Source organism: Medicago truncatula, chromosome 6 (genome assembly GCF_003473485.1).
Source record: "Medicago truncatula cultivar Jemalong A17 chromosome 6, MtrunA17r5.0-ANR, whole genome shotgun sequence".
NCBI classification, from domain to species: Eukaryota; Viridiplantae; Streptophyta; class Magnoliopsida; order Fabales; family Fabaceae; genus Medicago; species Medicago truncatula.
The window spans coordinates 36,603,320-36,614,981 of NC_053047.1; the positions used below are offsets into that span (position 1 = coordinate 36,603,320).

At 30.2% G+C, this 11,662-nt stretch overlaps 1 pseudogene; it reads left to right on the forward strand.

Annotated features, from left to right (window-relative positions):
* Window positions 1–9,886: 9,886 nt before the first annotated feature.
* Window positions 9,887–11,459, forward strand: LOC11417669 (probable pectate lyase 16; annotated as a pseudogene).
* Window positions 11,460–11,662: the final 203 nt, after the last annotated feature.

Below are 11,662 nucleotides of genomic sequence, written 5' to 3' on the forward strand. Positions count from 1 at the left end.
TTTTAATTCTTTCTATAAAATATTCTACTGAAATTGATTAATTAATCTTTTTTGGTACAAATTAGGGATACATTTATTAATTGGTTAACCAAATTTTTAGGAATATGAATTCTAATTTATTTTTGTCAAAAAAATGTGAATTCTAATTTTTTATTTTTAACAAACTAATTTATCTTCTTTTTTTTTTTTTTTTTTTTTTTTTTTATCATATATACATCTATATCTATAATAACGTGTGCCAAAGAGAAGTCTACCTGTACCTATTGGCACGCTAACAAAGGATGAATTTTGTCTGTTAAGAAGAGTGGGAGCATCTGACAAAAGATGATTCAAGGGATGGATCTTAAGATATTTTTGTTTGATCAAAGAGCAAACAAGTCTTCCATTATTGTCATACAACTATTGTAAAAGTCTTGGACACACTAAACAAACAGAAAAATGTTGTATACATATGGTGTTTTTGACTGAAAAACACCGGTAATTTATTAATATAACTCCATCGGCAGTTAACTGCCGATGAATTTTTAATCAACGGTAGTTAATTGCCGATGTGCATTTTCGTCTCTTACTTGTGTTTTTCAGCCAAACACTATATATATACATTATTTTTCAAACAAACAAGAGCATCTACATTGGAGAGATCTATTTGGATTCACATGTATACATTATTTAGTTATAAATTTTTAATAATAATATCTAAAAAACACTTAATCTCTTCAATCCAACATCTCATATAATTTTTTTAAATAAAATTCTTTAATTATCTATTAATAACTCTATATCATTAAATTTTATTTTTTAATATTAAGAATGTGTGCTACTGCATAAAAAGAGAGTGCTTATTTGAGACTCTTCTCATTAAGCACTTAAATTTTTTCCATTCCAATGGTGGGATCTAATAGGCATCAAGTCTTATAAGTTAATATCTTACTATTGAAGATGATCTTATGCTAATTAGTGTCCCATGGAAATTAATAAAGGAAATAAAAAAGGAAAAATTACATTGACAACATCATTTTTTACACTTTTAAGACTTTGACTACACAAATTTCAAGATAATTATTATTCAATCTTGTGACCATACTGTTGGGTATTTATATTGACTGTATTGTTGCTAAAACAAATATCCATGTTTGTGATGTTGGAACCAATGTTCCAACATGGTTCAGGCATGTCTTTAAGATGTTGGATACGACGATGTTCCAACATCCTGGCACGGTTCAGTGTGCCATGTATCTTGCTTGTTATGTACGCGCGCCTAATATTATTTAAGGAAACCGTATTTTCTTATCTTATTGACCAAGCAACGCGCATATCTTTACATGATCAGTTGTGGAATATTCCTAAAGTAGTGATTATATTTTAGGAAATATTTGAAGCTGTTTTAGACGTTCCTAACGATGTTCCTACATTTTAGGACTTTCCATATTTGTCTCTGATTCCTGTTTTGCAGATCAGCTGGACGATCTGTTTTGTTTTGAAGCCCAACAAGAATATTTGACCCGAGCTGCTTCAGTATAAAAGGAAGACAACAAGACCTAATTGATCATCCAAGCCATCATTCTAAAAAGTTTAGCTTTTAGGATTTTGAGTCTTCATGTGTTCTATTCTTGTATCATGTTGATGCAAGTTTAGTACCTTTTATTGTGAGCCTTTCTTGTATCATTTGTGATACATGTTTAGGACTGTGTGTAGAGTTGTAAATGATGAGTCAATAATGAGTCGTTAATTAGTGTCTTAGATTTAATATGTTTTTATTTCCTACTAGAACTATTTTATTTCAATTGCAAGTTATTTTATTTTAGGAACAAATATTTGAAAGATGGAGTCTTGGAGCAAAAGAAAGGATAATTGGAGCTGATTCGTGCCAAAAATATGAAGATCTCGTACAAAAATATATGGTGCAAAGATTCATGTCAAAAATATGAAGATCTCATACCAAAATATCTTGTGCAAAGAATTTGAAGATCTTGTACAATAATATGAAAGTGGCGCGCCACATTTTACCTTTTTGCTTCTTCGACAAAGCTGCCTATTTTAGTATTTCTGACCTAGAGCCCATGGTTTCTTGTGCAACACTTTAGTGATTTATTCTTGGGGCTCAAGTCAATGTTAAACTATAAATAGAGCAGCCATCGAGTTTGTAAAAACATCTTTTGTTCTTAGAATTCAATAGTGACAATTGTTTTCTTAATAAAAGTTCTTCCTTTATTTTCTTGTTATTTTATTTATGTTCTTCTTCTTCTCTTCTATGTCGACGATGAACATGGGTGAGTAGACTCTTCATGTCTTGAGATTGTTGGATAAATCTAATGACGTAATCCTAATCAAACCAAACCATAAACCCTAATTATATATAAATATACTTTCTAATCTAATTTCACCGTTTCTATAATGAATTAACAAACACCAAACTCATAAAGCGAACGCAGAGGGTTAGTATTTGTTAATTTATCATCACAAATATCAATTCATAAAGCGAACACGGAGGTTTGATATTGGAACAAGTGAAATTAGACAAGGATTGAGAAACATGAGAATAGTCTAGCAAACCTTGAGACACATAAAGTTTCGTTCTTCATGGATTCTAATAGCAATCAACCATGAAAATAGGCGTGGTTGCTAGAGGAACACACTCAATGATTTCGAGAGAAACTTTGATACGCTTAAGAGAAACTTGTCTTTAGAAAGTAGGTCCAATATAAAGTTTAGGTTGAGGGTTTGTTTAAGAAGGGTTTGTCATTAAGATGAACCAATAATCCTAAGGCTCTTTTATTATTTATTAATTTTCAACCGTTTAAAAATCCCAACTTTGCAATTTAAACTCTTTCTAATCATCAATTAAAGCTAATCAAATTGAACAACTCCCTGTTGGAACGATACTCTCTTTTTACTACTTCGGTAGAACTGTGCACTTGCGGTTTTACTCATCAGTAAACTCTTGTGTTCTATGCCAAAGCTTTTAAGTAAGGTTGTAGTTTTTGTTTGAAGGTAACTTCATCTTTGTGTTTGTTGTTTTTAGTCTGATAGATCACATGGGCTGTGATTGACTATAGGATAGTGAGATGGGATCTCAGATCTAGGAGTTCATAAGTTGAAATCAATACGGGTAGGTCCTAGGTCTTTAGTGTAAACGAGGAGTTTGCTGAGAGCTATAGAATAAGGACTACACTAGTGGATTTTCTTCCTGGCTTGATAGCCCTAGAGTAGGTGTGTTTGCCACTGAACTGGGTCAACAAACTCACCGTGTTCTTTACTTTCTTGTCATTTACTTTCTTGTTTTTATTTGAGTTTAATTCGTGATGTTGGAACATTGTAAACGTTGAAACATCTTACAGAACTTTTTAAAACAAGTACGCTAAAATTTCACATACAAAAATAATTCCTATTTTTAGAAAAACAAAGCGATATTCATTCAGTCAAATTGATGGAGTACATCAAATACAAACATCGCTAAAAACGTAATGGGTGAATCTGTGAACAAACTCACAACACCCAAGTTAATAGCATACAACAGTGAAATGCCTACAAATAATATGATAAAATCTAAGTCACCGAAATACCCATGTTTCCGGATCTGTAACGTTGACGCCCAAATCATTGATTGAATTTGTAATTGACTGATGAAGATCTTTCAATAGGAACTAAACGAACACCGCGATAAGACACAAATCAAACGTTGCACAAGACGACGAACAACACAACGCTACACTTAGTCGACAAAATTACAAAAAACACCGAAAAAACTTGTTATATAAGAAAACCACTTATTTAGATTGAAAGAAAAGGGGGAAAAAGATGTAGATGAATGATTTTAGATCAAAGAATGACATAAAACCACATCTCTTCGATGAACGAAGGAGAAAGAGAGTTTGGAGAGAAGTTGGAATTTCTCTCACTAGAAAGTTAGGGCCGACTTCCAAAGTTTATACAAAAATAATTCTATCACCAATGTCTTTGGCTCTCTTGTGAATGTCATAAAGTATCTCAACAATTTCTTTTTGTGTTAACCTTATGATTTTTAAGAGAATGAAACTTGATAATCCAGAGTTTAGTCGTAAAATAAATATAATCTAACAGATAATCATTCTATCCAAAAATTAAACTCGAATTTTCTCAAATAAATCGTATTTTTAAGATATAAGTGTAGCTAACAAGACACTTGTTAAAGAATTAAACCCGAATAATAAAAGAATACTTTACTGATTACTCATTTTATATTTATTTTATAGAATCAGAAAGAGAGTCTTAAAAAAGGGATCGACAGAGAAAATGTTTTTTAAGTACAATGTTTATCACCTAAAAATTCCCATTACCATGTTGTCTCGATCATGATTATCTCCTAAAAAAGTACACTGAGAAAGGGGTGAATGAAAAAAGGGAAAGGATTTTCTTTTCTCTATATAGTTCATACCACGTGTATTTTGTGCAACCAAAAATAATAATTATGTTAGTGTAAAGGGGTTGAATCCAAATCACTTCACTTTTCGTGTATCATGTGAAAGACAGGTGGTTATTGTGATTGATTTTATGATGAGTGGTGATATTTATTTTTTGTTTAATTGTATTTTGATAATTATTTTTGTTGAAATTTGGGGCCTAATAACTCATCCTTACAAAACTGATTTGTAAGGTGAGGATTGTCTCATCTTTATAAATTTTTCTGAAGAGTCTTATCTATTTAAAGTATACGAAATTTTTTTGAACTCTTTGATCTTTTAAGTATCACATTTTATTGCAATTTAGGTCTCAATTCATATTTTTCACTCCAAAAGTTATGATCAGTTTTTCTTATCATAAGATATCCACTTTATTAGCTTGTGTTTGAATTTTCTTTGAAGCATTCTCTTCCTCATTCATTCTTCTTCTTCTTTCCGTTTCTTTTTTAAAATATTTAAGGTTTTCAGACACGTGAGTTTGTTTAATATCATGCTATATCACCGCTTTGTAAGCAAAAAATTTAGGTTTAGACCAAAACTATAATATAACTATATAAGTGTGTTTGATGACCAAAATGTTGGACTTTAAATAAGGAGACAATTTTCATGATGCCTTTTTTTCCTACAACAAACTCAACTCACCGTTGGGACTTTCAAGGGAAACATATTGAATTGAATATCATATTGGATGAAAAACAATCATAAAAATAAAAATGAGTTTGAACATCCTATCTTCACCCCAAACTTTAAGACGTTAAGTACACGGGTTTTTTTTTTTTTACTTTTGCTTAACATCTGCTCTTTTATCAAACGTGGAGACTTACGGGGGAAAAATATTGGGTTGAATAATCACGTTGCACTAAAAGCAAATATACAAGTGAATTTGAAAACCACATCTTTACCAAAAAACATTAAAACAATTAGGATAGACGAGTCTTCTCACTTATATGTTACTTAACATTTACTCTTATATCTAATATGAAATTTCTAACTCACATTTAATACTTCAATACTCATTCAATTAAAACAATAGTAGCAATACATGATGAAATATAGTCGAAATTCTAAAATTCCAGTGACTAGCATACAATCTAAACGTCTAACAAATCAAGGACACAATTTGCTTGTCCATAAATAAAACGTATCCACCTTCAAAGCACATAATATATACCTCGAAAATGTAGCATGAGGTCGGAACAATCTTCTTATAACAAATTAATCCCTAATATTTTTCCAACATCAAAAGCCGCAAAATTTTAAGTGTCATCGATATTCACACACATTAACTATAGAGAAGTTGGAAATTAGGGTTCAAACCAACAACTCAAACATATCAAATATCTATTCAGTCTTTAACTATCTGAATTGTATTTACATGACTATATATATATATATATATATATATATATATATATATATATATATATATATATAAGCAATTGACGTTTAATAAGTTAAGCTAATGTTAGTGATAATTTAATGTGGATCACATTCCACTTAGATTCCAGCAATTCTTATTTGTTATCCTTTCCTTTTCATAGATACTTCATTCATTTTTCTTATAGTTTCGACAACTTCGTCGTCCATCCACCGAAGACTCCGCAACATCATACTCACTGTCTCACATCACATTAGTGAAGTTAAATATTATGGAAAATGACTTTCACTTATAATAATATTCTTTACAGCCTGTTACAATTTTTTTTATATAAAAATCAATTTAAAAAGTTTGTATCAGTTTGTTACAAATTTAAAAAAAAATTTATTTCATTTTTATAATTCGTAACAAACGCACCTTTAATCAAACCAAATCATTTCTTTTATATATAATTACTGAATGATAATTTTGTAAAGTAGTATTTGATAATTTTTCTTTCTCACACAAAACTAACAATATTTTTTATAATGAGAAATTTTTGCATGATCTATCACCTAACGCCACATATTTAATCTCAACCAATGAAAATAGGATACATCATTTAAATTTAAAAAATTGTAAAATAAAAAAATCAATTTCTTTTTGGTTGTCTCTCTAGAACATGTTCAACCATTTTTTCAAGCGGTTCTATTACCAAGATATGCAATTGAAAGTGCATCTTCATTAAATTTAAATGACGTGTCCTATTTTCATTGGTTGAGATTAAATATGAAGTGTTAGATGAGAGATCATGCAAGAATTTTTCTTGATGTTATATGCAATAAATTTTACGATATTGATTGTCCCAAACACATAATTTGTTTCATTTTACGTGACTTTCTTTATCACAATTACGAGAAAACAATGGACAATCATTTTGGAATTGAAGGCGGTTGGTGGAGACAGAAAGATATCTAAATGAGGTATTGTGTGAAGGGGTTAATAATGTGTCACAATTATAAGGTGGATGGACATAAATATAGACCAGAAAATGACAAGCACACATCAAACTATCTTAAACTTTGCTTTGTCTTGTAGGATTCTTAAGGTGCATTCATATGTGTTTTCACGTTCATACTATTTCGTAAGATCTTAGACCATCCACAACACTGCTTGCTGATCCATGATTATTCATTCATAGTTTTCTAATATTAGAATCTCACAAAATTCTTTAAATAGGTCATAATAACTCTCTTTTTTGTATGCAAAAGAAAAAGAGGGCACAGTCTAAGAAAAAGAAAAAACTACTGAGTTAAACGAATATTTTGAGGCATGAAAACGTTGAATATGTTGTCTTCTTTAGGTTGGATGTTGTCTTCTTTTTTTTTTCCTTCTTTAATTAATATTTTTAGTATGAGAGAGCTTTGATTTAGACATTAAAAAAATTATTTTATATTTTATTAGAGGTCTATTTTTATATGAGAGCTGAGTCTCCAATTACATAGGAACGACCATGATGTCCACCAGTAGTTTCGAGTCATTGTCAACTTGAAGATGGATAACCTCTTCTCTCCGAGCCCATTCCATATTGATTTAATACATACATACCTAACAATAACTTTATATAATTAAATTTCTCATTTATATAATTAAATTTCAATGAGAAGAGAAAGGGAGCTTATATAACGAGGGACGACCCCAAGTAATGTCTTGTATGTGTCATGGCCTGCACTTTGTTTTAATTTTTTTTTTTTTTTAATTTAATGCTTGATAGCATAAGAAGGAGATCAACAATGGATTAGTCCAAGTGGTAAGAAACTTTAGTCTCTTAACACTTAAGTATGTAGTTAAAAATTTGATTCCTCGGTAATGTGTATGAAAAAAATTAGGTTGGAGGAAAAAACTCACCATGTTTGCCCCACAGGTTTTTCGATGAAGATTTGTCACTGTTAAACGACAGTGTAAACTTGGTATTAGTATTATGGTACCCTTTAATACTATTTACGCGTAATTACGTTGTAGATGTTCGTCATTTAAACGCCATCCCTTTACAGAATCTCCACATTTTAATGTAATTTATGTGGTTTCTCATTATAATAATTATGACTTTAAATGTCTTTTATGTGCATTTCTATTTTCAAAATTATGCACTTCAATGTCATTTATGCGCTTTTACAACATAGAATATTTGTACTTGTATATTGATGACAAGATAAAATTGTATATTGGTTTAAAACTAAAATTTAGTTTTATCATTTTTAGAATATATAGCGATGTTTCTTTATTTTCAATTTAATTATATGAAATTAAATAAAGTTAGAGTGGAAACACACTTCTCTCTTCTATTTATCTCATTCCAAATAATACACCAAATTAATCCATGTTGTTTGTCACCCATATACTAAATAATCCGCTAAGCCATTAAATTAGTTTTAAAACATTATTTAATTTTTATATTAAATGTCATCCAATGAAAACATCGTTGTTTGTTTCATTTGGTGTACTTAAAAATATTGTTGCGTTATGTTGGAATAACAAATTTTGCTTATACTCCCTCCGTTTCAAAATACATGTCCATTTTGGAGAAATTGCACTAACCAAGAAACCAAATAAATTTTGTTATTTTTGATGAAAATATGTGTGTGTTTTCTATAATACCCTTAATCATTTATTATTTCATTTTATTTTTTTCTCTCTCTACAATAAATATGTAAGGGTATTATTGACAAGACAGTAATTAATGTTGCATTGAAACTTGAAAATGACAAGTATTTTGAAACAAAATTATTCTCTAAAATGGACAAGTATTATGAAACGGAGGGAGTAGTTACTACCTAAATTCAGGCAACTTTCACAACATAAGGTTAAGAGTTGTTAGTTTTTTCTAAGCTAAATTACCTTTCTGGTCCTCTAACTATTTAATTGGTATCAGATTGGTCCTCAAACTAAAAATTAATTTATTTCGGTCCCTTAAGTTTCTCACATTACTACATTTAGTCATTTCCGTTAAATTTAATTAAAAAACGTTAGAGTTCATCAATTTATGGAAAATAAGAAGAACACCATCAACAACAACAAGAACAAAACTCAGCAACATGAACAAACAACAACAACAAAACCCTACAACAAAAAATCACAACAACCCATTAACCACAACAACAAAATCGAGCACTACCAACATAAAATTAGGGTTCTAAAAGGGGGGAAAACAAAAAGGGATAAAATTGAATATGATAAATCTGCTTTGCTTGAATGAAAGAAAACGAATTCTATACTCAATTGCTAACCTTTTTTCGATTATGATTCCTTGTTGAAAGACAAATTAAATTCAAAATTGATATGGGGTTTCTTCTTGAATTTGATTCTGAGTTTGGGGGTTTGAGATTTTGGTTGATTTGGTTGCTGGGATTTGATGAAGATGATAATGATGTGATAAAGATGATGTTGAAGAAGGGGAAAAGATGCAGAAAAATTAGGTGTTTATTGAGTAGTGATTTCAAGTTGTATGAAGAATTTTATTTTATTTTCGAGATTTTTGTTTTGCTGTTTTTTAATGAAGGCGAATGAAGAAGATGATGAAGAAGTTGAATGAAGATGATGATTGTATAAAACCTAACGTTTTTTTTAATTAAATTTAACGGAAAGGACTAAATGTAGTAACAGTGAGAAACTTAAGGGACCGACATAAATCAATTTTTAGTTAGAGGACCAATCTAATACCAATTAAATAGTTAGAGGACTAAAAATATAATTTAGCCTTTTTTCTATTATTTCTATTCATAACTTTTGTTTAGCCCGAGACACTCATTTAGCCATAGCCTCTAAAACAAATTTAACCGACTTGAACATATATAATCACTTCCTTATACTTCTACTTCTCCAATATAAACAAAAAACATTTCTATTTCTCATCTCTCTCTTTTTCTTTCAATCGTTCGAAGTTTGTCAAAAATATTATTTATACTACATTATGGTATCTAAGGGTCCCAGTTTCATCAGATGACATTTTGTTTTGGCCAAAGTGATTACCATACTTTTTACTTCAAAATTTAGTTTTGCCAAACAATTCAAGTTAATGGGATTGAAAATGAACATGATTGATCGATGTTGGAGACCAAATCCTAAATGGAGAAAACATAGACAACAACTATGCTGGAAAGATGACAAACAACATTGGTAAGGGTTTCATCCATTATAAAGTTACTGACCCAAATGACGATCCTATAAATCCTCAATCTGATACGTTGAGATATGGAGCTTCTGTAATTCAAGGTAAAGTATGGATCACATTCAAAAAAGACATGAACATTAAACTCATGAAGCCCCTTCTCATTAGCAGTTTCACAACCATTGATGGTCGTGAATTCAATGTGCACATTGGTGATAATGCATGCTTGATGATATTCAAGGTAATCACCAAATACAATTAATTAAGCTTTACAAGAAAACTACTAGAAAAAATATATAATTTATGGCGAGAAAAAGAAGAAACCTCTATAAATTTAGTAATGTATTTAGAGAGGAATTTCATATTTTTTTTCTCTCTAAATTTAATTTGCTAACTATAGCTATTTGTAGTATGAACTCTATTTCACTAATTTGTAACAATTTTGTAGGCCACCAACATAATCATTCATAGCATTCGAATTCATCATTGCAAAGCTCAAGCCCCGGGGATGGTGATGGGGCCAAATGGAAAGGTAATTTATTTGGGCCAAGTAGATGGAGATGTAATTAATTAGACTAGTCACCGTTTCAAAAATTTGGATTGATCATAACACACTTTATAATTGCGAAGATGGTCTTCTTGATGTCACACGAGGTTCTGCTAATGTGACTATTTCCAATAATTGGTTTAGAGAACAAGATAAAGTTATACTTCTTGGGCATGATGATGGGTATGTGAGGGACATAAACATGAAAGTTACTTTTGTGTACAATCATTTCGGACCTAATTGCAACCAGCGAATGCCAAGGTAATTGATTACTGTTTATGAAGTTTTCTTACAAGAAAAATTGAAGTTATACAATATACAAATGTGAATTTATTAGACGACATTGATTTTTTTTTTTATCGGTAAAATTGCATTTCAGGATTCATCACAGATATGCACATGTAGCTAACAATCTTTACTTAGGATGGATGCAATATGTCATCGACGGAAGCATGGGGCCAAGCCTAAAAAGTGAATCTAACCTCTTCATAGCACCTAAATGTGGAAGTAAAGAGGTAAGGATATTTAGCAAATCCATTAATTGAAACTAATTAATGACTAATGAACATCAGGTTACCTAATTAAAATAAATCACACAATTGAGTTCAGATGTTTATGTATATAAAATATATTTGTTCCACTTTCAAAAAATTTACCCACCTTTTCTAAACTTTCTTTATTGATTATATAATGTGTTTAGGTAACATGGAGAAAAATTGGTCATACAAATGGCGACAAATGGCAATTTCATTCGGTAAGAGACGCTTTTGAAAATGGAGCCTCCTTCGAAGTTACAAAAGGAAGCGTGTGCCAAAGCCAAATTATAGCAAAGAACAAATTTTTCAAATTGTTGATGTTAAATCAGTAAGATCTTTAACAAGATCATCAGGCGCATTTCATTGTAGTAAAACCTCCATATGTTGAACTAAAAATCATATAGAATATTGATCATGAATCATAGTGTTCATCATTAGTATGTCATTTAACCTAAAAAACAAGAAGGTTTCACCTTGTTGTCGAGAAAATTCACCTTGTTGTCTTTGTCTTGGGGTAGAAGATAGCTCTCTCGACTCAAACATGTATACCTCATTTAAAAGCTTGAATTCAATTTAACTTAAGTACTTCATTCTTATCACTATTTCACAAAAATT